Below are 25,973 nucleotides of genomic sequence, written 5' to 3'. Positions count from 1 at the left end.
ATTCTGCCATACTTCCTTAGTATACTTTTCACAGATTTCCTTATAATACTGTATTCTCCCAAACTGAATGTACTTCTCTTGATGAGCTTTGAGGAATATATTGCATGTGATGCTAATAGTACAGTGTGACTACAACCATATTCCTGGAATATATTCTGTCTTTTAGTATTGATTCTAAATATATAGGTTACTCTTTACAGGAAAACAACCATTCTTTCTTTCTGTAGTCCTTAAAAAGAACTTTTCATTTTCTTGAAGAATTTCTTGATAATTTTTTTTGCCAAATTTATCCATTTGTGACTGTTTATCCCTTATATATGTTATGTCATTATTTCTCTTTCATCTGTTAAAATTTAGATTGAATTTCCCTTATTCCATAAAGTACATATTTACTTATATTTTACATGTTGTTTACATGAAGAAAGTATTCATGATATAGGGAGTGTGAGACTTCTGGAAAGTTAACAAATCATTGATCCATATCATTTATTTGTACCTGATTCATTTTTCATATATACATGTAGTTCTCACCTTTTTTTTTTTTTTAACACTGAAGTTGTTAGTATCAAATATATGCTGATTCCTTTGAAGGTTTATCTACACTGCCAGATTAATTAAATTATTCCTAATTTTTTTTTTCATTTCTTCCTTTTCTCTCCTGAAACTACATATTCTCTAAAAACTTCATACTTTATCCTACAAGAGCTTTCATGGTATCAAATGTGGGGAATATGGCTATTTATAATATACAATATTACAAGATGTGATGTTTAGATGCTGCAAACCCACTTGTAAATGATATAAACTAAATGTAGTTTTAAGCAGTTATTAAGAGACTGTTAAATACATACCTACTGACCTCCACACCATTACAGAGATGCATGTTTATCTATGAAGGGATAAGGACAGTCACAAAAGAATTTGCCTCGTACATAAAGATTTAGAAGTACAAACAAAAATAAAATTGAAAATTGTCTTTCAACAGTTTTTATTATGGTGAATCTTTGTAAACTCTGACGATCTAGGATGGAATGTGGCAACCAGGATATTACCTCCATGGACAATATGCCTTTGGAAAAATAACTTACCTATTTTATGATCAAATCTTTCCAGATTGTTAATAATTCATTACCATGATATCAGTCTGTTTAGGGGTCTTGCATTCTGTTCCATTGAAGATCTCTACCAAATATATTTAAAAATAAATGTAGGTTGAAAATATCTAACAATTCTTGAAGAAATCTGTCAGAAAAGCAAGAAGATAAATATCCTTCAACTATAGTTATGGGGCATGGTTAGAAAGAAAGACTTAACTTTTTTCTTTCAAATCTTTATAAGTTCAAAGTATATTCTGGGAACTGACAATCAATTTTAAGCAGATGGATGCATAAATGTCAATTGAATAAATCATTCTTTCAGAAAAAGAGACATACTTGAGTATTAGTAACTACATTTAGTTTATATCATTTACAAGTGGGTTTGCAGCATCTAAACATCACATCTTGTAATATTGTATATTATAAATAGCCATATTCCCCACATTTGATACCATGAAAGCTCTTGTAGGATAAAGTATGAAGTTTTTAGAGAATATGTAGTTTCAGGAGAGAAAAGGAAGAAATGAAAAAAAAAATTAGGAATAATTTAATTAATCTGGCAGTGTAGATAAACCTTCAAAGGAATCAGCATATATTTGATACTAACAACTTCAGTGTTAAAAAAAAAAAAATTATTCCATTACCAAAGCAAGAAAAATTGAAAAATTAAATGGATAGACAAAACATTATTAATGGTATTAATATCTTTGACTACTATCTTTCTGGAAAGGTAGTTCCCAAAATCACTTAAGTTTTCAATAGTGATAACATCTTAAATAATCCCATATTCTATGGCCTGTCTCCATGATTCTATGCTGCTAATACATACCTGAAAATGAAAAAAAAAAAGAATGAAGGCACTTTTAATTATAGATGAAATTTTCACAGACCTCCCTATTTCTTTAGCTTCTGTTATTAACCTGAGTCTCTTATGAGCAATAAATCTATATACCCCAAGCTGCTCCTTTAGGAAAAATGTAGATAGTGAAATTCCCTTTTCCCTTCAGGTTATAAACTTCTGCTTTTCAGAATTGGGACAAGGACTTTGGAAATTTAAATTATGTAAAATGAGAAAAGCTTGAATGGAGAATTTAAGGGATAATGTATTAAATGTTACAACTAGCTCCTGCATACTGGTGATCTGGCAACTTGTAACCAGATTTTGTACTGTGATGTGAGGATTAGAGTAAAAGAGAATGACAGTCTAAGAATATCATGAAATACTTGGAAATTGGAACAGCTCTCTATAGCCTATAGATTCTAGGATACGTTGCCACCAGTAACTAAAATTGAATGATGTTTCAAATCTGTTTAAAAGGGCAAATTTTAGAAGTTATTCCAAATATATTTTTTCCATATTCGGAAGTGACATTTCATTGGTAGATATTTCCATGTATAATTAAAACAAAATGTGTAGAATTAATTATATATTATTTCAAAATACTTTTACATGATTTCTGTAAGTAGTAGCAGACAATTTTAACTTACTTTTAAATAGTATAAATGAAAGATTTCTTCCATTAAAGTGAAACACTTAGTATTTTTCAGATAATCCTTTAAATTGCCTACCCCCCTCTTTCCCTTATTTGACTCTTCTCCTTCCTTGCACAATGGAAACATTGTGAGTTTTTTTAATGTAAAATATAAGATATTTTTAGAATGTTATACAGAAATAAATTGTGAAGAAGTGATTATAAAATTCCTAACTGGGAAACCAAATTAATTGCTTAAATATTTATTTACAATGGGCAAGAAAACTGCTCAACATTAAATCCTTGGTTCTGCTGAAAAGGTGACATCCTGAATAAAAATGATTTGCTACTAAGCAAAATAATCCAGACAAAACTGAACAGTCAAACTTTACATTTGAACAATAGTGGTAACAGTGAGACATACATAAAAATGAGAAAGTAGAGACCCCAATTTCTTTGGATTAGACCCACTTCAATCAATGAGAAAAATGCATAGAGCTATGCATATGGTTGGTTAGACAAAATGTTAGAAGCTCTCAGTTTATTTTCTGAAGGCTGCTGGTCACATAAATGATTTTAAGCAGCAGAATATATAAATGCCAATCAAGTAAATCATTCTCAGTGAGCCAATGCCTTGTTGAAAGAAAGATGCCTCTGGGAATTGGAATGACCTTACACTGCCAAACCAGTGTGGATTGAAAAGTTTAATGCCATGGACAGAATTTGACAGTGGTAATGATATCAGTGTCCTTGACTTGCTCCTGCTCTGGGGAGTTATTACTTTAAAAGCTTTGATTTTTGTTTATCAAGACAAGTTCATCAACTCCATAGATATTTGAACTCAATAAAGCTGGCATACTCCATTTCTCTCCAGCCAATCTGAAATAACCACAGGAGAGAGGTCACTGTATTATTCAAAAATAACAAGACAATTTAAATATTTAATCTGACTTTGAATCCAAGAAAATTCTGGCAATTTATAATGTTGAAAATGTATAATAGCCTTAGCACTATAAATACTGAATTTACTAATATTACCTAGTGGCAATCATCTTCAGGCAGAATCAAAATGAAAACAGGTTCAGTGGAGCTTTGTTCCAGGAAACTAAAATGTAGAGGGTTCTGACAGTACTTTCAGTCCTTCAGCAACCAACAAGAAAATTTATTTAGTGAAGTTATTATCATTACTAAGAATAATCAGTTAAAATTTGAAGCCCCAACACTTTATCCATCACTCACACATTGACTAAGCCATCAGGTGCTTCTCCTGACTAAGCCATCAGGTGCTTCTCCTTAACCTAGCCTCATTTCATTTCTCCTGGCCAGTTGGAAGAAGACTACAGAATTAACTTTATTCTGATCTAGTGTATTTCTTCCCTCCCTTCCCCCAGCAGAAGAACCCCAGTACTGTCCTTCATGATATGTACAGCAATAGACTCATTATGTTCTATGAATGCCACATTTCCTGAAATTTGCCTGAAATAAAAAAAAAAGTGTTATTTTGTTTTTGCTTCACATATTAGATATGTCATCCCTGATTCTTCTGAGTTGTTTCAGTCACTACTTTAAGCATCAATTTTGAAAATAAATTTTCCTCTGCTATTAATATCATTTTCTGAATAAAGTGATAGCTTTCTAAACTGGAGGTTACTTGTTTATCTATGTATTTTTAAAAAATCTAAACATAAATTAATGAGGATTTGGGAAAGACACCATTTTTGATTCATGACAATTCCATGACTTGTTAGTCAAAACCCTTTAAATTTGGGGAAAGATGTTGCTTTATTTTGTGGAAAGAAACTAGCTAAATAGATTGTTACTAGAATTCCATGATTATTTCTTCCTTCATACACTTTCTTCAAAATCATGAAAAGTGGACAACTAAGACAGTGATTAAAACATTGGACTTAGAATCACAAAGTATTCAGTCATTGTCAGTTGTGTTCAACTTTTTGTGGTCCCACTTGGGGTTTCCTTGGCAGAGATACTTTAGTGGTCTTCCATTTCCTTCTCCAGTTTATTTTACACTTGAGGAACTAGAGCAAAAAAGGTTAAGGGACTTTCCCAGGATCACATAGCTAATAAATAATTGAGATAGGATTTGAACTTTAGATGATTACTCTTGCTGACTCCAGACCCAGCACTGTTTATGTACTATGGTGCCACCCAGCTGAACCAGAGTTAGGAACATTAATTCAAATTTTGCCTTGGTTTTGAGGCGCTTACTAGATACATAATGCACTTTATCTCTGTTTTCTTATGTTTAAAATGGGGGCAATAATGGTATATACTGGATAGGACTGTTATGCAGACCCAAACATTACAAATTGTAGGTAAAGTGCCTTAAAAAATTGAAAGCAATACAAAAATGTTAGCTCTTATAGCTTAATTATAGGATGAAGACACCATTAAACTCAGAATTAACTGGGGTTTCCTAGGAATGCTAATAAAAAAGGTTTTTGTTCTTTTTATTATCTGACTTGGTAAAAAGAAGAAATACATAAAAGAGAAAGAACTCCTAGTAGGGGTAAAAAGGACAATGATAATGGCACATATCTTTAGCTATATTATTTTGCTTTTGCTTTCTCTTCCCTGAGGAATGACCTCTATACTGGAAGCAACAGAGCAAATATGGTTAATAGGATACTGAAACCCCAAATAGATAGGGATATATGCAAGTCACCTAAGCTACCCTTGACTAGTTTACAATTCCAGGACCAAATGTACTGGATCTCAGAATACTGAAAGAACTGGTGGGTGTAATTGTTGAGTCACAGCCAGTGATCTTTAACAGCACAGAGAGAACAGAAAATATGTGTTAGGATGGGAGAAAATTTGTTTTTCTTTGTTTTAAAGGATTGAAATTTATAAGCTTTAGAACAGTGAGTTTTGACTTGTATTCCCTGACAAAATATTAGAATGAAATATAAAATTATTAGGGAACATCTAGGAAAGAAAGTAGTGAACATGAAAAAGAGCATGGCTTCATGAAAAGTATTTCATTATTCATCAGATGAATGCAGAAGATTTAATTTACTTAGATTTTGAAAAGGTTATAACAAAGTGTACCATTCTACCTGTGGGCAAGATAGAGAGATACAGGTCCAGCAAAAAGTTATTTTTTAGATAAGATTGCTGAGTAAGCAATCAAGACCAGCAGAGTAGTTATTAACGACTGGAAGGAAGCCTCTAGTGGATTATTCTAGGAGTTCATCCTTAGTCCCATACTATTTAAAATTTCTAGTGGTGGCTAGAAAGACATAAGGTAATATAATTATCAAATTTGCAGATAACATAATATTAGAATGGAGAGTTAATATATTGAATGAATAGAATCAGCATTCAAAAATGTCTCAATTTAAAGTATAGTGCCTGATAATGGAATTTAATATGAATCTAAAGTTAGATTTAAAAAGCCAAGTTTACAAATTATAAAATAGGAGAGTGATCTGAAAAGAAAGTAAAATCTTAGTGAACAACAAGTTAAATCATGGAATTAATGGAGTACAGAAATAATACATCTAATATTATCTTTAGCTACATTAACTACATTAGAATAATCTGGAAGAAATCATGAACCTATACTAATTCTATCCACTACAAATTTAAATTACCTAATCTGAAATGGGCAAACATTCTCCCCAGTATTGTCCTCCATGATGTGTACATCAATAGCTCCTGAAAAAAGGCAAACATTCTATTCCTCCCTAACTAATCTATTATTCTACATTCCATAGTAATTTTTTTCTCCCTTCTAATGCCTTTTCCTTGCCTACCGTTTCTCCCTCATTCTGTTCATATTTCATCAAAAACAATGAGATCATTCACTAAGAGCTCTTTTTTCTCATTTCTTCCTAATTCACATAGCTCAGGTATTTTCTCAACAGGAGAGGTGAACCCACTCCTTGCCAAGTCAACTTCCTCTACATGTACCTCTTCATGACCCCACCCCACCCTGGTTCTCTAACAAATTGTCTCCATTATCATCCCTACTCTCTTTTTCATTGTTAAACTTCTTGAATCCCTTAGCACCTTCTCTAATACCTAAAAATGTACACAGTTCTCTCATCCTAAAAACAAAAACAAACAAAAACAAAAAATCTTCAAATCTCACTTGATCCATCCATCAACCCAAAAGATTCTCCCAGTATAATCTCTCTCCTCCCCTTCTCAGCTAAAATTCTTAGGAAAGCCATCTACATTTGGTCCTTTCACTTTTCTAATTCTTCTTTAAATCTTCTGCAATTTGACTTTCAAATTTATTATTCAAATAAAACTACTCTCAGAAAATATTTAATAATTAATAATCTCTGAGTTGTCAAATTTAACTTCTTATCTTAATCCTAATCTTCCTTGATCAAAAACCTCCTTTGAAGGTTTGATGGCAATTTTCTCTCTCTGTTCCTTTCCCTTTCCCTCCCTTTTTCCCTCCCCTTTCCTTTCTTTCTCCACCTCCCTCCCTCCCTTCTCTTTCTCTTTCTTAAAGTTTATTTATATGGTTTATTTTAAATTATAAATATTTACATATTACTCCCATATCCTGAGATGGTTCTTGTAGCAAAATAAAGCAGTTAAGTAAAACAATAATTCAATGACCTGAAAGTTATATTTAAAATGTTTCTCAGTTGAAATTATTTTTAAAAAAGAATCAATAAAAAGATGCTCTCTTTTTCTTACCCTGTACTCCATTAGAAATAAATAAATAAATAAAGAAAGAAAAGTATTATAACAAATATGCATATTTAAGGAAAACAAATTCCCTCAAAGATAGTAAACAAATTTATAAATAATGTATATATACACACACATACTTTGTGCACATAGATGCATAATGCATATATAGATGTAATACATATAGATTGCATACCACACATATAATGCATTACATATGCAAATTTTCAGTAGATAGAGTTTTAAGCCTGGAAGTAATAGTCATCTTCCTGAGAAGCAAATCAGATTTCAGAAAATTACTAGTTGTGTGACTCTGAGCAAGTCACTGAACTCTCTTTGTCTCAATTTCCTCATCTGTAAAATGAACTGGAGAAGGAAATGGTAAACTAAAAGGTACATCTGCCAAACAAACTCCAACTGCAGTAACAAAGGGTTAGACGTGATTGAACAACAACCACTTAGAGATCTACACCAACCATTACAAAGTATGCTTCTTTATAATAGGGACTGTTTTGTTTATTTTTATTTTTATTTTTTTTTATTCAGCACTTGGTACAATGCCTGTCAATACTAGAGCCTTAATGAATGCTTTTTCACTGAGTGATAGTCCCACTGAGTGATATTCTAGGTCACATCACATCTAAATATTATGTTTAGTGCAAGGCACCATGTTTTAGGTCACCAAAAATCTGGAGAATATCAAGGCCATTAAGAAGCTGAGAGACATAAAAGCTGTCTTCAGTTATCTGAAGGGCTGACTTGTGCAAGATGAATTAGACTTTATCTGATTTGTCTCAGGCTATAAATCAATTTCCTCTCCCATTTGATACTTTAGTCTCTTACAAAGCCTCATCACTATCAAGGTCCTAACTTTGTGTTTCAGTGTTATAGAAGCACAGTTTTAGTTTTGGAAGGGACCTTGTGAAGTTTTAACTTTCCAATTTATAGAAAAATTGTTTACTTGTTTTTTTTTTCTTCTTACCAGAGAGTAAGATCATTGAAAACATAGTTTTTTTCTTTCTTCTTAACCTCAGTTCCTATCACAGTGCCTTTCATATAACTTAATAAATGTTTGATAAATTAAAATGTATCTTAGAGATCACCTAGCTCATCCACTACATAAATTCTTTTTCTAACATGATTTGACAGATGGTAATTTATAATCTGTTTGAATATGTTCTATAATTCTAAACTAATTACTTTAAACATACAGCATTCTACTCCACAACAGCCCTATTTTTTTTAAGTTCTTTAAATTTACACTAAAATTTGCTACTTTTAACTTAATGGAATATCAATAATACATGGAGTTAGAGAGCAGGGGCTATCTCAGTTAATTTTAAATTGCTCTTAGAATAATAACAGAGAAAAACAGGTGGTCAATATATATTTTTGAAAATAATGAAAATAATACCTATTCTTCTGTCATTTCCTTTTATGCTTCAGTGATTCTTCCTCTGTGATCTTCTAAATTCCAAGTTGTTTTCAGAAAGTTTCAAAGCATATATTCATATTGTTTGTGCTGAACTCATGTATTAACTTGTTATGTGACTTTGATTTAAGCCATTCTCTCTCTCTCCCTCTCTCTCTCTCTCTCTCTCTCTCTCTCTCTCTCTCTCTCTCTCTCTTTCTCTCTTACACACACACACACACACACACACACACACACACAAACACAAAATCTCCCCAAACATTTCTTTAAGAAATAAAGTAAATGATGTGTACATAGAGCATATACTTCTAAGAAACATGGACAATAGAGAAGGCAAATTTTTAGTGATCTCCACTTGATAGTATAATTCTAATCCAATAAAAAGGAAATAAAAGCTTTTGTCAGCCAAGTTGAGAAAGTTGTTTCCTTCCTTCCTTCCTTCCTTCCTTCCTTCCTTCCTTCCTTCCTTCCTTCCTTCCTTCCTTCCTTCCTTCCTTCCTTCCTTCCTTCCTTCCTTCCTTCCTTCCTTCCTTCCTCCCTCCCTCCCTCCCTCCCTCTCTCTCTCTCTCTCTCTCTCTCTCTCTCTCTTTCTTTCTTTCTTTCCTTCCTTTCTTTTTTTCTTCTTTTCTATCTGTCAGTTTATATATCCACACATAAAATTTACATACATATGCATGTATATGTGTGTATATATGCATATATATATGTGATGTATGTGTACACACACATGGCAGGAAAAGAGAGAGAGGAGAGAGAGGAAGAGAGAGGGAGAAAGAGGGAGAAAGAAGGAGAAAGAAGGAGAGAGAGGGAGAGAAGGAGAGAGAGGGAGAGAGAAAGAAAAAGAGGAGAGAGAGAGAGAGAGAGAGAGAGAGAGAGAGAGAGAGAGAGAGAGAGAGAGAGAGAGAGAGAGAGAGAGAAGGGGGGAGGGAGAGAGAGAGAAGGGGGAGGGAGGGAGGGAGGGAGGGAGGGAGAGGGGGGGGGAGAAGGAGAGAGAGGGAGAAAGAGGGAGAGAACATTTTAAAAGATGTACTATGCTCTTGCACAGTAAAACATCAATCATACTAACCCTCTTCCTAAGCCAAACTTCTTTGTTAGAGGTTAAAAACCTCCTAAGAGCCTGAAAATGAACAGCCTTATTCATAATAGTGACAGCATGCATTTTATTTGCATAGTGCCTTATCAATCAAACTATTACATAACCACTTGCCCCTCTAACTTCAAATATATATCCAAAAGGTTTATAGACATAAATATCCTTAGGGTGTTATTTATAAAATTCTAATTCTGGAAAAGTTAATTATTTGAATGATAGAAAAAAATTGTACCTAGCATTTCAAAAGCTGAAAGTCTTTATGTTTTTTTTTTTTATTTTTATTTTTTTGGTGCAGTTTAGGGGTGGTTAAGAATGGCAAGGAGAGTTAGGTTGATTTGTGCTCTAAACAATACTGACCAAGCTTAACCAAACTGCCTTTTGAATCAACCTATTAATGATGATTAAAATCCCCCAACTAGAAATATGTATGTATATATGGTATGTATATGTGTATTTGTGTGTACTTAAACACATTTGTATGTATGTGCATGTATACGTACACAGATGTGTATGATTACATACACATACATAAAGTGAGAAAGCTATGAATTTGGGTTTAGGAGAATATTTGAATACTGCTAACTCTGTTGCTATGAGAAAGTCACTTACCATTTCTGAGTTCATTATCAGTAAAGCAAAGATAATAACCATGTAATATATGTTTCAAAGAGTTCTTTGGAGTGTCAAAAGAACTAATTCTAGTTTAATAGGAAGATATCTAATGGTATAAACATTTAGGTGGTCTATTTTCTATTGCACTAGATCTGACATCAAAATGACCTGAGTTCAAAACTAACTCCAGATCCTAGTTGTATGGATAAGTCCCTTAACCATGGTCTGCCTCAGTTTCCTCATATTTAAAATTAGGGTGATAATAGCATCTACAGCCTATGTAGGGTTGTTGTAAGGGTAAGCTGGAATAGTACTTGTTAACAACTTTGCATGATTTAAGTAACTATATATATATATATATATATAAATAGATAATATTATTACTAAGTAAAAATAATAATCAGCAATCAGATCAGAATACATCACATGTATCAGAGTTTGGTCCCACTAAGATGTCTATGTATATATAAATATTTATTTGTATGTGTGTGTGTGTGTGTGTGTGTGTGTGTATATATATATATATATATATATATATATGGATGTATATATATATGTATAATACAAATATAAATTTTACAAACTTCAGAGTACGATAAAACATCAACTGTTATATTAATAAACTGTCCCTATTATAATTTCAATATATAAATAAGTTACAAATAGTTAGGAATTAAAGTGAATAAGCTTGTTAAATATTTTCTAAAGGTTACTACATGAGAGCACGTTTGCCTGAGTTCAAAAGGCATGAGAAACTGATGCTGCTTTTCTGACCTAGAAGTCTAATTCATAGATAAGCCAGCTGTTTGGGGAAATAAATGAGGCTTCACATGATAGGAGGATTATTTTCATAGAATCTAAAAGCTGAGAAGACCTTTAATTCATGATAAACAACATGGAGCTCCAGAGAGAATAGACAAATGCAGAGCTTCCTCATTCTAAGCAGTGGACTGTTTCTTTGAATGACAAATAACTATTCCTCTTGAATGATCAATTTAGATTCAATTTTCTTTGAGTTGTCATTATTTCTCTTCCTTCCTTCCTTCCTTCCTTCTTTCCTTTTTTAAAAAAATTACTTATTTGGGTAGTTATTCCCCAAATAAATGTAAAGTCATCATAGGAAAGATTTGTCTGGTTTCTTTTTTTGCCTTTGTATTCCATGAGCCCAACAATGTCTTAAACATAATAGGCAGGTTTTTAATAAATATTTGTTAAAATTACTTGAATTGGATTGAACTGAACAAAAATCATAAAGTGTATTAGGATAAAGAGGAAGTTAAAGGATAGGGAAAATCATGGAAGATAATCATCATACAAGAATGTTAAGGGACATCTACCAGATTCCCCAGTTACATAAGCTGGATAAGTCTATCCCTTAAAAGGTATTAAAAACCATTCTTGAAACTTAATTGCATCATAGGATTAAAAAGTCATACTTATTGTTATCACATTCTGCTTACCAAAATTAAAATAAAAAAAAAAAAAACATGAGAAGTTTATTATTTCCTCTTACCTTGAAGTCAACCATAGGCCCCTCGAAGATAAGGCGGCTGCTCTGGTAAATTGATGAATTAGGCCTATGAAAAAAGCTGCTCCTGGCATCTGATCTTCCCATAGTTCCCTAACATATTTTCCCAGTCATATGCTGACATATTAAATCACAGCTGTGTGGATTCTAGGTCTTTCAGACTCGGTAGTTTTCTGAAACCCACAGGAGTGTCCTTATTCTGTCCAATTAACCAGACCTATAGAGAATGGGGGCAGGGATACACAGGGCTGTAGAGAAATTAATGCTACTTGTTCTATTTGTTAGGAATCAGAAACAATAAGGAACAGTTAGAAACCAGTAAGCATCCATTTTTTCCCCTGTGGAAATATCCTTATGTTAAATATTCAATGATTTGCAAGTGCTTCATTTTATTACAATTTCCACTCTGAACTAAAAATACTGGTGTTAGAGCCTTCCTTCCAAAAATGTCCCATGTTTAATATAATTGAGGATAAGGTGGAGAAGGCCAGCTAGATGCTACAATGGATAGAGTGCTAAGGAAAACTTTTAATCATGGGTTCAAATCTGGCTTCAGACACTTACTATCTATGTGATCCTGGGGAAATCATTTAACATTGTTTCAGTTCCTTATGTGTAAAATGAATTGGAGAAGGAAGTGACAAACCCCTCTGAAGGTCTAAGAGAATGTGAAATGATTGAACAAGTAAAAGAAAGGCACAGGGTTAGAAGTCAAACTTGGGTTGAAGGCTTGCTTCTATCACTAGTTTACTGATTAAAAGTCTGTTCTTTAGTGTCTTTATTCTGCAGATAGAAATAATGATATCCATCTACATGAAATGGTAAAGGTGGAAAAAGTCTTCGAGATAACTACTCAATTTAAAGATAATAAAATAAGATTTTCAGAGCTAACTTTTCTAATATCTCAAAGTTGATTAGTGATATGTTTGGGACTGGAACAAAAATCTTCTGACTCACAATTCAATATTCTATTTTATATCACAGGTTTGATGTAGAGATTTGGATTGGATGTGACTTTGAATTCCAATCAATTTTTAATATCTGTATGTCTTTAATTAAGTAATTTCACCTTTATGGATGTCAGGTTTCTTCTCCATAAAATGAGACCAAAATTGACCGACTTTTACCATCTCTTTTAATTTTCACTGATTGTATGTACCCTGTATACTGAAGGATATAAATGTGAGAGGAGGATGTGTAGGCCTTCATTGTCTTCATCATTGGTAATGTTTACACAAAATGACAAAGCAGAAGAAACATCAACACCAGGATTTCCACTCTTGATTTCATCAGAGACATGGGACAGGCCAAGCTACCACTATAAAAATAAATATCACCCAATACTACTTCTCGACCAAAAAATTCCTTGATTTACCAACATGCCAAAGTCTGGTTCAGATTAAGATGAATGTTTTGGTTCATTCTGATTGTACCCAGAGATGTGCTATGTATCTTTTTAAGTGGCTTGAGCCCTTTTGTGTAGGCTTATTTTATACTGCTGACCTTATCACAATTAAGGACTGATAATTTATCAATTAGGTCACAATAAAAATTAATATTAAAATGTAAACTCCAGCTTCTGGAATAAGAATTCAGTATTTGACAAAAATTGCTGGGAAAACTGGAAAATAATATGTCAGAAACTCAGTATAGACCTGCATCTCATTTCCCATACTAAAATAAGGTCAAAATGGATACATGATTTGGTTACAAAGGATAATACTGTAAACAAATTAGAAGAACAAGGGGTAATTTGCCTATCAGATTTTTGGAGAAAGGAGGAATTTATGACCAAAGAAGAACTAGAGAACATTATGAAAGGTAAAATGGAAACTTTAATTACATTAAACTAAGAAGTTTTTGCACAAAGAAAGCCAACAGAAACAAGATTAAAAGGGAAGTACAAAGCTGGAGAAAAAACTTTACAGCTAGTATTTCTGAAAAAAAGGTCTCATTTCTAAAATATATAAGGAACTGTGTCAAATTTATAAGAATACAAGTCATACATCTATTAATAAAAAGTGAAAAGATATGAATAGACAATTTTTAGATGATGAAATTAAAGCCATCTATAGGCATATGAAAAAGTGCTCTAAATCACTATTGATGAGAGAAATGCAAATGAAAACAGCTCTGATGATAGGAAAAGATAATGATAAATGTTGAAGGGAATGTGGGAAAACTGGAACAGTATGTATTGTAGTTGGAGTTGTGAAATGATCCAACCATTCTGGAGAGCAAATTGGAACTGTGGCCAGAGGGCTATCAAACTGTGCATACTCTTTGACCCAGCAGTACCATTTCTGGGTCTGTATCCCGAGCAAATCATAAAGAGGGAAAAGGACCCACATGTGCAAAAATGTTTGTAGCAGCTCTTTTTGTGGTAGCAAAGAACTGGAAAATGAGTAGATACCCATCAATTGGGGAATGGCTGAATAAATTGTGGTATATGAAGGTAATGGAATATTATTGTTCTATAAAAAAGTGCATAAGCTGATTTTAGAAAGGCCTGGAAAGATTTACATGAACTGATGCTCAGTGAAAAAAGCAGAATATACATTATACATATTAGCAGAAAGAATGCATGATGATCAACTATGAAAGACTTAGTTCTTCTCAGTTTTTCAGTGATTCAAAGCAATTACAGTAGACTTTGAACTGAAAATGCCATCTACATCCAGAAAAAGCACTAAGTAAGCTAAATGTAAATCAACACATGCTACGTACACTTCTTTTTTTTCTGCTGTTTTTATCTTTCCCATGTTTTTTCCCTTGTATGTTCTAATTTTTCTCTCCCGACATGACTTATAAAGCAATGTATTTAGAAAAAACACCCCAAAATTAATATTTATTTTAGTTATCAAATTTATCAATAGAACCATTTAATGGAAATATTAATTAAGCATTCTAAAATGATAGTATCAATAATAATTTAAAACTGAGAAAATAATGGAAAGATGATTAAAATAGATGTCCATAAATATATATGAACATTTGTTCTTTCCTTTTTTTTAGCCAGCTAAAATTAGATATGTCTATATCACTTTTGGAATAGTCTTTGTTGTTGTTGTTGTTTTTTAAGAATAACTAGCCCAGGAGTTTGCAAGTTCCAGTTAATAGCACTTTCAACAAGGAATCAGGACTTCTTTTCTATTCCTGGCTCTTCATTGAACAAGCCTTTCATATTTAGCAACTACGTCAATGGCTCTGTGCATCTTTATCTTTAGCTGTAATAATGTGATAATAAGACTGACTTAACACACAGAGGACTTTTGTGATGATTAATTGGATAACGTCTTTAAAGTGCTTCTAGATACTCAGAAGAAATGTAGTTTATGGCTATTTAAGCTGTTTTTTTGATGTGCTATTTGTGACTGATTGCACAATAATTATGAGCAGAATTACTTCCTCTCATATAGATGTACAAAATGTATTGATTTAAAATATATATTTCAGAATATCTTCAGTTGTTCAAGGTGGCTTAAGTAATGAGGTTTTCTATAGAGTTTTCAGCTGCATATTTAGATTATTTTCTTTGCCCAAAATATTAATTATTTTTGTTCTTGTTATTACGTGGTTTGAGTTTATTGTTTCCTTTATTGTCTAGAGATAAATTATACAAGTTAAGGCCTGATCAAAATGCACAAAAAGGATCCAAAGATATAGTAAGTCCATAACACATTTTAAATTGTAGCTATGATACTATTTAATTTCAATATTGTTTCCCTAAGGTTTTATAATCTATTAATTAAGCATTTACTAAGAACTTCTATATCTAGCAGAGTACTTTAGCTTGACTTTTACTGCAATTTTGAATGTTACTTTCATTCCTGACTTCTTCAGCAGTGTGCCACATACCAAAAATGTTCTTATTTTGCCCCATTTTTTTTCAAACTAAAAACAGATAATTTTTTTTTTTTTGAGATAGCAGGTGTAAATCATGACCCGGGAATTCTGTTCCTACAAAGCACTAGGTGGTGAGTGAGATGACATATCTAAACTTTAATGAATATAAATGGAGTTCTACCTGTTCTATTAAGAGAATATAAGAATTAGTCAATATCAGATGTCTAGAGGAAAGTAACTATATTGAACGTAAGTATACTGGAATCCATATAGCTACTTTAAAGTGGATCTTATCGATCAGAGGTTTGTTTGATCATTGGCTCTTAGTACACATTTCCAACCCTAGTTTATTTGAGGCCCATAAGTTGCAAACGTTTTATAAAATACTTTTTTCAGGCTATTGTCTTTAGGAATCTATATCCATCATGTATACTACATTTTAATCCTGTAGAAAATCTTTTAATTAAGTTCGCCAAAAATTAGTTTATTTATTTACCTTTTCTCACAATGTTAATAACTTTCATTTCTTTCAATATTCATTTCCCCCTCATATTCAATGACTGTATTATAATCATGAAGTATACATTGCTTTTTTTAATACCTCAAGAGATCCTAAGTCCTAGGATACATATCCTTCCATAGAGGAATCAGAAAAGAGGAAATTTTATGAAGCATATCACCAGAACTGATAACACTCGGTTCTATCTAGGAATTAATGAATGAAAGAAAAATAATATTAAATACTTTCTAAATAATTGGAACTGTGCTAAGTTGTAGTACCCAGGGAAGGAAGGACATTTTGTTTTAGCGAAGTCACAGAGATGGGAGGAATTTGGAAATAATCTGACCTACCCTTTCTAGAATAAATGATGGTATTGATTAGATTTGTATACTTTGCAAAAGAAGCAGAGAGTTGTGAATGAGATTAGGAGAGTTCAGTGGAAGGGCAAGTAGTAAGGAGATGGCTAAGAAGGTAAGTCGACTGTGATGTGAAGCATACTCCAGGGTCTCAAGCTAAATTGATATCATGGGCCATGTACATTCACAAAGGCTAACTTAGCAATTATGGAATCATATAGTCTCTTGTCATTGAGCTATAGCTAAGTAGATTGCCACTTAGGGCACACTTTCACAGATAAAAGCATACATAACAAAGCTGACTGCCTTGAGGAGTATGAAGCAAGAAATAAGGGAGGTTGACAGGAACAATATCTACATGTTGCATAACTTTTGCCCTCTTCTGTATTTCACTCTTAATCTTGTCTCTAGTGTTTCTTTTATAAATCTCTCCTCTTAACTTGTGGGAACTTGTGAGATGGCAAAGTCAGAGAGGAATGATGAAGCTTTCCTCCACCTGTTCAGTGAGACACTAAGCCATGATCAGCACTGATTAGAGGCAATGGCAGTCCAAAGGTCAACATAATTTCCATTTGTTGTCTACAGGCAGGTGAGAGGAGGAAATATGCTCTCAGTGTTTCATTTCTTGTCTATGATTTTGAGATTATTAATACAAGATCCTCCTACAATGTTTCTACAAGCTGTGAGCACAAAATTATTAATCTATTACATCACATCCTGAGAACCAGGAGGGGAGCAGGAGGATTAAGATATGGTGAAGGCAAATTCTTCCAAACAGTACATTTGATGTAATTTTTTTCACTTTTTTTTTGCATACAATGAATTATGTAGGTGTAGAATTTTAAGTCTCTGAATTGACTTCCTTCAAGTATCAACTAATATCTTCATTTCCAAAAAAAGCCTTTCCCAATGCCCCTTAATACCCTTTGTTGATTATTAAAACTTATTCTGTATATGTCTTGTTTGTGTTTAGTTGTTTATGTTAGCTTTCCATCAGACTGTGAGCTGCTTTATAGTAGGAAAATTTTGCCTTTCTTTGTATCCCCAGTTTGAAAAATTAAAGGTGCTTAAAACATTCTTATTGACTGACTTCATGTATAAATATGGTCACTGAATAGAACAAGTGAAACTCAGAGGGGATAGAAGTGTATAAGTGAGGTTCATATACCAAATTTCATGTTTTAGTATTTTCAGATATTTATTACCATTCAATATTTTAATAATTGTATATAATTATTTAAATTCTTTAGCAGATTTAATGATTATTTGATAATATTAAATTCTTTGATAATAAATTATTTTTCCTGGATTAATTTTGTACTTGGCCAGAGTTTGTTCAGATTATTTAGATTCCCTGTGCCACTGGATTTAGATATAGGGTAGGGATAAAGAAGGGGCATCCAGCCTAGTTTTTTCAAGGTCAAACACAATGGGCAGTCATTAGTCTTCCTCTGCAATATATCAGCATAATAACTCACAAGAACAATGGGCTCAAGTAAGTTTCCATCTCAAACTTGTAGGACAATTAATGAAAACTTTTTTTTTTCTAAGAACAAAGAAAAACATACCAGGCACATGATCCAAATGCCCTATGTAAGGTTCAATATTGTGTTACAATAATTATATACACATATTAGCACTATTATTAAAAAAATTATCTAAATTATTTAACTCAAGAATTTTGTTTTAATTTCAGGCCAAAAAATTAGCCTAAGTTACTTGGTTAATGCCTTAATTATCTGCTTCAATTACATAGACTATGAGAATTTGTTGACTTGTGAGAGTGTAAATCTACAGAAATAATTAGCAAATTATATTTTAATATCTTACATAAATTAATATGCTTCCACAGTGTGTCTTATCTCATTTTAGTGAGAAGAAATCTTTGCATAGTCAAACATATATATGTACATATATATATACATATATATATGTATATGAATCCAAAGCAAAATGTAATGGTATTGATATATTTGAATAGCCATGAGATTCACTGACTAGTAGGGGATAATAAGGATCATAATAGATATAGGAGTTGTTCAGCAATGTTATTTCATATTCTTGAGGGATAACTTAGCTCTGATTATACAGGCTTGCTTATTTCCCAGACCCTTTCAATACCCAAATATGTAAAGACTTTAGTATCATTATCAGTCTAAAGATAACTATCTGTTAATGACAAGTATACTATTACTATTTGTTTTAAAATGTCAGAGGGAATGTCTTCTTAATGCAGTCGTTGGCAGAACTAAAATCAGAGTAGAAACTACCAGTCCAATAGGACATTCTGGGAAGAGACAGTAAAATCAACAAATATTTATTAAACACTGACTATATGTTAGGGATTTTGTTTAATTCTAGGATACAAAGAATGATAAAAGCACTTTTTGTCTTCAAAGACTTTGCATTCTAATGGCGAAGAAAATATGCAAACAGCCACACACCAACAAGATATATAGGATAAATTTGGAGTAATCTCAAAAGAAAGATACTAACAATAAGGGAGAGTAGAAAGAGTTTCCTATAGAAGATGAGATTTGTAGCTGAGTCTTGAAAACCAAGTGAGATAAGACTTGGAGATGAGTAGGGCATACATTTTAGTCACTGACAGTGAAAATGCATCAAGTTGGGAAATGGTATATGATAAACAAGGAATATCAAAGAGGCCCTATTCCACTGAATCATAAGAATATGCTGAAGGGAGGAATAGATATGCAGTGCAATGAACTTTTTAAAAAATTGCACCAGTATGTGAATATATGTTTTGTTCCATAAATTAGAAACAAAAGAAGTGAATAGAAATTAAAAAAGTATGCTGAGGAAAATAAAATATAAAAACCAGCTTTAAAAGCTTAACTGAGGATTTCATATTTAATTTTTTTAGGTAATAGGGAGTCACTAATAATGCAATAGAAAAGTAAGAATATCAAAATGAAATCATTATGTCCTTGCCAGAAGGTCAATTTACATGGAAAATTTTTGAACTTGTATGTGATATAGAACTCCTTTCATAAAAGCAAGTATATATGATGATATATACAAGAAATAAAAGTTTATTAAACAAATATAATTTCTCGCACTGCATTTTACCTTTTTTATTTTTAAAAAATCTTGGTCTTGGTGGGTATTCCTAATCAAAATTTAGTATCTTCATAGGCTTTAGGAAATAGTCATTCTTTAGGCATACAAGAGGCCAATCAAACTGATCTTAGCATTCCATCTTTGATCACTGTTTTTCATTCCATACTAATCTCTACTTCTTAGAATCCCTAGCTTCCTTTAAGACTCATTTAAAGCTCCTCCCCTTACAAGAAGCCTTTCCTGTTCCTTCCTCTGAATTTATCCTTTTATCTATTTTGCTCTGATTTTGTGTATAATTTACTCATGTTTTCTTCTCTGATCAAATTGTATATGCCTCTGTCTTTTCATTCCCACTGCTTAGCACAATGTCTGTCTCCCTATGGGTGCCTAAATACTAGTTAATTTATTTATTAGGTGATATCTATGTGGCTCAGTTGATAGAACACTGAATCTGGAGGCAGGAAGACCCAAGTTAAAATTTGACTTGTTCCTTACTATCTGTGTGAACTTAGGCAAGTCACTTGCCTATCTCATTTTGCCTTACTCTCTTGGAGAAGGAAATAGCAAACCCCTCCAGTATCTTTGTCAAATAAGAAAAAAAAAAAAAAAAACAACCCCCCCAAAAAAAAACAAAAACAAAATCAAAAACAAAAACAAAAAACGTGAACAGTATTGGTGTGATATAGTACACTGGGTCACAAAGAATTTGACATGATTGAACAACAAAAACATAAAACTCTTGATTGATTGGTTGATCCTTACTCTTAGAGAGAATCACAGTTATTTCAATCAACATGTGGGTCCAGTAAGTCAGAAACAAATATCTATGGCAGAATTTAATGGAAAATAGAAACACCCCAAATATCAGGCAGTGATCTACCATGCTTATGCCATTCTCTGGGTAATAGAAATTTTTAGCCCATGATCTGGATAATACTATATACAAGCAACACAGAAAACAAATCTGTGTGGGATGGACATGGGGGGAAAAGCCTCAAAAAAACAAAGAGTATTTAGTGAATAAAAACTATTTCTGCCAGAAGGAATGACAACACATCACACCTTTCCCCGTGGATTAGCTGCATGGCCCAATGGATGGGTATCACACCAACCTAGCTATGCTTCTGACATTGTAATTCAAAAAAATTCATATTTGCTAGTCTTCATTTGGCTCTACTTGTCTACTGGATTATTCTGAAGCTCTGAATATCATTAAGACTGGCTTTGATTTCTGTATTCAAGAATTAATGATGCCCTGCTGGATCACAGCCATTGATCCTAAAAAAATATCATACACATGTATTATGAGAAATACTGCCATTTGACTTCATAATGAATGGAAAATATATTTATCTATCTCTATCTATATTTTTCTTAGCCCAGAGCATAGCACAGTGTCTGCCTCACTATAGGTGTAGGCCTATTAATTACATATATATATATATATATATATATATATATATACATACATACAAATTATTTGTATTGTTTTAATTATACATATATATTTTTTCATTTGTGTTCATTGGACATACCTATATATTTGTAGGTATATTTATATGTCAATATACATAAATTATATATACATATGTACATATATATATATACACACACACAATTAACAAATAAAATTATATATATAGAAAAAACTGTAAAACTTCTAAAAGATAGAGAAATGAAAGGAGTGTATTCTTGAGAACAGTGCACATAAACTATTGTTTGTTAATCACTGAGCTCAGCTAAAGCACTTAGACCTAAATACAACATTCCAGAAGTCTAATCAGAAGTTAATTATGTTTATATAAATTGATTATTTTGTATAACTTCAGCCAGAACAATTTCTTTTTCAGATATGGGTTATTAATGAAGTACAGAAAGAATAATGGAACAAAATATCCCCCCAAAGTCAGTGACAAACTCTCCAAATACCCATAACATTATACTCTTATAATATCCTCTAATATCATATTAGTTTATTTTGGTGACTACACTATGCTAGTGATTCATGTTGAGCTTACAATCTGTACAAATGAGAAAGTCAACAAATATGTAATCATCATTTGAACTAAGGACAACAACAAATCTTTAATAACCAACTACTTTCTACCATTTGTTTCTTAATTCCATCTATTAACTTCCCTGTATTTAAGCAATTAGATTTTTAAAAGACTTAAATAAATAATTTGATTTTTAATTTTAATTGATTTAATATTTTTATTTGGTTTTGTTTTATCATCACCTCTGAAAATCGTTCTTTCTTTAGTATTGAAAACAAAACATATTTGCTCTATAATTTTCCATGTTCTATGTATAAAGTACCATTTCTATAACTATTTCACATGTCACAATATTTACCAATAACATACTTTTAAGTATAAATTTGAGTGTGAAGAAGCAATATTATTATGAATGTAATTTATCATTACTTTTATTATTGAAGTTCTTTTTCCTAAAGGGTTATGTACAATTTTTGGCATCCTCCCAATTATGCTTGTGGTCTTTATAGACTATTTGGGATGACGAGTATGGATATATAGTATTTTAAACAAGAAAATCTCTAAAATACAATTGGGAAACTTTATTTTTAAATCAAGAAGTCAAAATAAATTAAACACAAAGCATTACATTTTTATCTTTTGCTTTAATTGGCAAGACTATAAAATTATACCTTTCAGAAGCTAATTATTTTTCTACAAATTGATTATTAGATTGATATAACTTCAGCCAGCCTAATTTCTTTTTCAGAGATGGGTTATTTATGAAGTAGTACAATAAGAATAGTGAAACTAAATATTCCCCCAAAGTCAGTGACATACTTTCTCACAAGCATATATAGAGAATATGTAGAGAATCAAATTTAGAGAGCCCATGTGGTAAAATGCTAACAAATAATCGGTTCTGGCTGCTGGATATCATTTTCTTTCATTTCTGGAGAGCTCCAAAAGTTCCCTTAGGCATGATATGATATATTTGTTAGGGTACTGATTTTGGGAATGTCTCTAGGATCAGAAAAATGGGAAGTCTAATATCCTTTGGACCTTTCAATAAAATATATGATGGAAAATGGCCAGGGATCAAAGGCAAGGTCAAAGCCAAGGCTTTTTTTCCCTTTACTTTATCCCCTTCTCCCAGTGGTTCTTCTTAATTGAATTTGATTGGAATGCCACACATATTACATCTTATCAAATAACTCATTTCAAATAATAATTTATAGACAATTTCTAGAACATGACCAAGTTTTTCAGCTAAAAACCCAGTAACTATATGAACAGAATTGCAAAGTAATTTTCACACAAATAAAGGCCTAAACAATTGGAAAATATTAATTGCTCAAGGGCAGGCTGAGCCAATATAATAAACTGACAATTCTACCTTATTTAATTTACTTATTCAGTGCCATAACAATTAAACTATGCAAAATTATTTTATAGAACTAGAAAAAAATTAAACAAGGAAGAACAAAAAAGGTCAATAATATAAATTACAAGAAATAATGAGAATAAGAACAGAACCAGGAGATCATTGTATAGAGTGGAAGCAATATTGTAATGACAATCAACTAGGAATAATTATTTTTACCAATACAATGATTAAAGACAATTCTGGTGAACTTATAATGAAAAATGCTGCTTATTTCCAGAGAAAGAACTGATGGAATCTGAATAACGAGGTAACTTTTTAAAATTATTTTTATTTTCGTCATTCATCTGTTTTTCTTTTATAACACGTATAATATAGAAATATGTTTTGTATAACTACACATATATAACATATATCAGATTTCTTGTTTTCTCAATGAGAGGTTAGAGGAATGAGACAAGGAGAGAATTCACAAAATAAATATTAAAATTGTATTTACATGTAGTTGGAAATTTTAAAATATTTGGAATTACTTCATTATTAAATATTTTGTAGTTTTTACTGAGAAGCTATTTCATATCAAGGGAAATGAATAAAACCTATGATTAAGATAGTTTTCATCTGGTTACAGTAGCTGGTCATCTTATCACTTGTGAGAAAGAATAACTTAACCCTAGCCATCTATTTTAAACTTAAAAAAAAACAAAAAAAAACTTGTATGTAATAATGCCTTTCATAATAGTATATCATCATCATAGCTGATAATGCAGTGTCTTTCTGTCATTTTAAAACTCTTAGATATCCACAAGGGATTATAAAATAAAATGTGAACACTGGAAATTATTTTATTATTCCAAATTAGGATAAACTACCATATTTGTTGTTTAACTTAGGATTTACACCTACTTCCCATAAAAGGAAATTTCAAACCTATACACTTTCACTTTAGCTTAAATTTATCACAATCTAACTGGATTTTTTTCCTTAGATTTAAAATGTAGAACAATTAAATTTTTATGACTGATGTAAATGTTGATAAGATAACTTTATCTGTTTTCTAGTGGTAGAATAGAAGGGTATTAAGCTTTTCATATTCCTCTCAGTTCTTTTCCTGAGATTCTTTTATCCTAATACACAAATGAAATTGTAAGATTATCTTTTATTTGTTTACCTTCTTTTTTTTTAACTACCTTCCTTTAATGTTAACTATCTTATAATATAGGGATAAAAACAATCAAATAGTAGAGGGTCAAATCTCAAGCCTCAGATATCTACTATAAGTATCTGACCAAATAATTTGGCTTGGTTTCTGAGTCTCAGTTTCCCTGAGCTGTGGAGATGGCATTGCTTTATAAACTTTTGTTGTTGAACAATAAATATTTAGTTATTGTAAAGGAAGGGCTTTGTAAAACATAAAAGGTTATAAATATGAAGCATCTACACAAATAATAATTATAAAATTGTAATACATAGAACAAGTGGTGAAAATCCTTGTTTTCATGCTTTTCAGGGACATACTGATTTTTATTCTGTGAAGGCAAAGATTATTAGGAAAAGAAAAGAAACCTTAATTTTTCCTACTTTTCTTGCCACAAATATTCTTCATTAAAAATATGATAGCACAGGATCAGAATAGTTTTGAATTTTAGCTAATATTACTGCCTACATAGAAACATTGAGTGTGGTTTGATGAGATCAATAGAGAGCCCTTAAAAGAATTGCAATCTATTAATAACTATATGAGGAAAATGCTTATAATCACCAATAATAAGACAAATGCTAATGAAAATAACTCTGAAGTTTGTTTTTTTCCAGCAAATTGACAAAGATGACAAAGGAAGAGTATGTTGAATGATGGTATTGAAATATGCAGAATTTGTTATATTACTGGTAGAATTTCCAACTGATTCAATCATTTTGAAACACAAGCTGGAATTATGCAAAAGGAATGATTAAAATTCACCTGTGTTATAGCTGAGAGATTTCTAAGTTATGCATACACAATAAGGAAACCTGTGAACTCACACTTCCTCCCTAATGCCCTCCATCAACCCAAAAAAGGCTATGTTTTTACCCAAATGTATAAAGAACTAGAAACATGTTAAATGCCCATAAATTGAGGAATGAATAAATAAATTTGCAGATTGTGTTACATTGATATAAGGTAATATAAATGTGTTATAATAAATGATGAATATGATGGCAAGCATGGGAAGACAAGGAAACTCAATTAAACAAAGTGAAATAAAGCCAGTAAAAATTATGATGTAAATGAAAGGTCAACAATAAAACAATCAAAACTGAATCCTGTGAAATTATGACCAACTTTTGCCATAATTAAGAAATATGAAAAATATATTTCCTTCTAGTTTCTTATGAATGTTGGAAACCACAGTTATAAAATACTGAATTTTTTAGCAACGTTATTTTGAATATGTTGGTTAATTTTGCTCAACTTTGTTTTGCTCTTTTATATTCTCCCTCTTTATAGTGGTTCTATGATAGAGGATGTTGATATAAAGGAAAATATAGGTGATACAAAAATATATATTATGATATATATCATATACTACATAATATTATATATATGGCATATATATATTATGCAAACACACACACATATACCTATGCAAATATGGATCCAGATGCTAACTAAGGAGTTCAAGATTCTCATTTAAACATCTATAAAAGAGCTTACTTATCTGGGATTCTTTTGGATGAAATGAAAAGGAGATTTTTTCCCTTTTGCTTGGCTTTTTCAACATGCACAAGAAAACAGCTTCTATTGGAGTATGAACAATAGGTTATTGGCATGCGGTCTAAATCCTGCATTGTTAATTGGAAGAAATAGGTTTACACTTTGGAATCAAAGAGTATTATATCTTGGCATTGGCTCCATATGCTCTTCATCAGTTGTATACAG

The 25,973-nt window shown here is 31.6% G+C and overlaps 1 protein-coding gene across 7 annotated transcripts in view; it reads right to left on the bottom strand.

The window, feature by feature from the left end:
* The window catches only part of CDH12 (cadherin 12), a 1,341,561-nt gene that overhangs the window by 475,054 nt on the left and 840,534 nt on the right, over positions 1-25,973 (bottom strand). Inside the window, exons 2-4 of one of the 7 annotated variants that reach the window (XM_074279082.1) lie at positions 11,891-12,122; positions 3,608-3,709; positions 1,089-1,242 (exon numbers count right to left, since the gene is read on the bottom strand). The exons of 5 other annotated variants lie outside the window; for them this stretch is intronic. The gene's annotated coding sequence lies outside the window, so the exon portion shown is untranslated. Of the gene's footprint in view, positions 1-1,088; positions 1,243-3,607; positions 3,710-11,890; positions 20,270-25,973 lie in introns of those variants that run through there. One more of the 7 variants, XM_074279083.1, reaches the window with a different exon arrangement.

The sequence above is a fragment of the Sminthopsis crassicaudata genome, chromosome 1 (assembly GCF_048593235.1).
Source record: "Sminthopsis crassicaudata isolate SCR6 chromosome 1, ASM4859323v1, whole genome shotgun sequence".
In the NCBI taxonomy this organism is placed as follows: domain Eukaryota; kingdom Metazoa; phylum Chordata; class Mammalia; order Dasyuromorphia; family Dasyuridae; genus Sminthopsis; species Sminthopsis crassicaudata.
The sequence above is the reverse complement of the archived record's forward strand: the minus strand, read 5'-3'. Positions and strand labels throughout refer to the sequence as shown.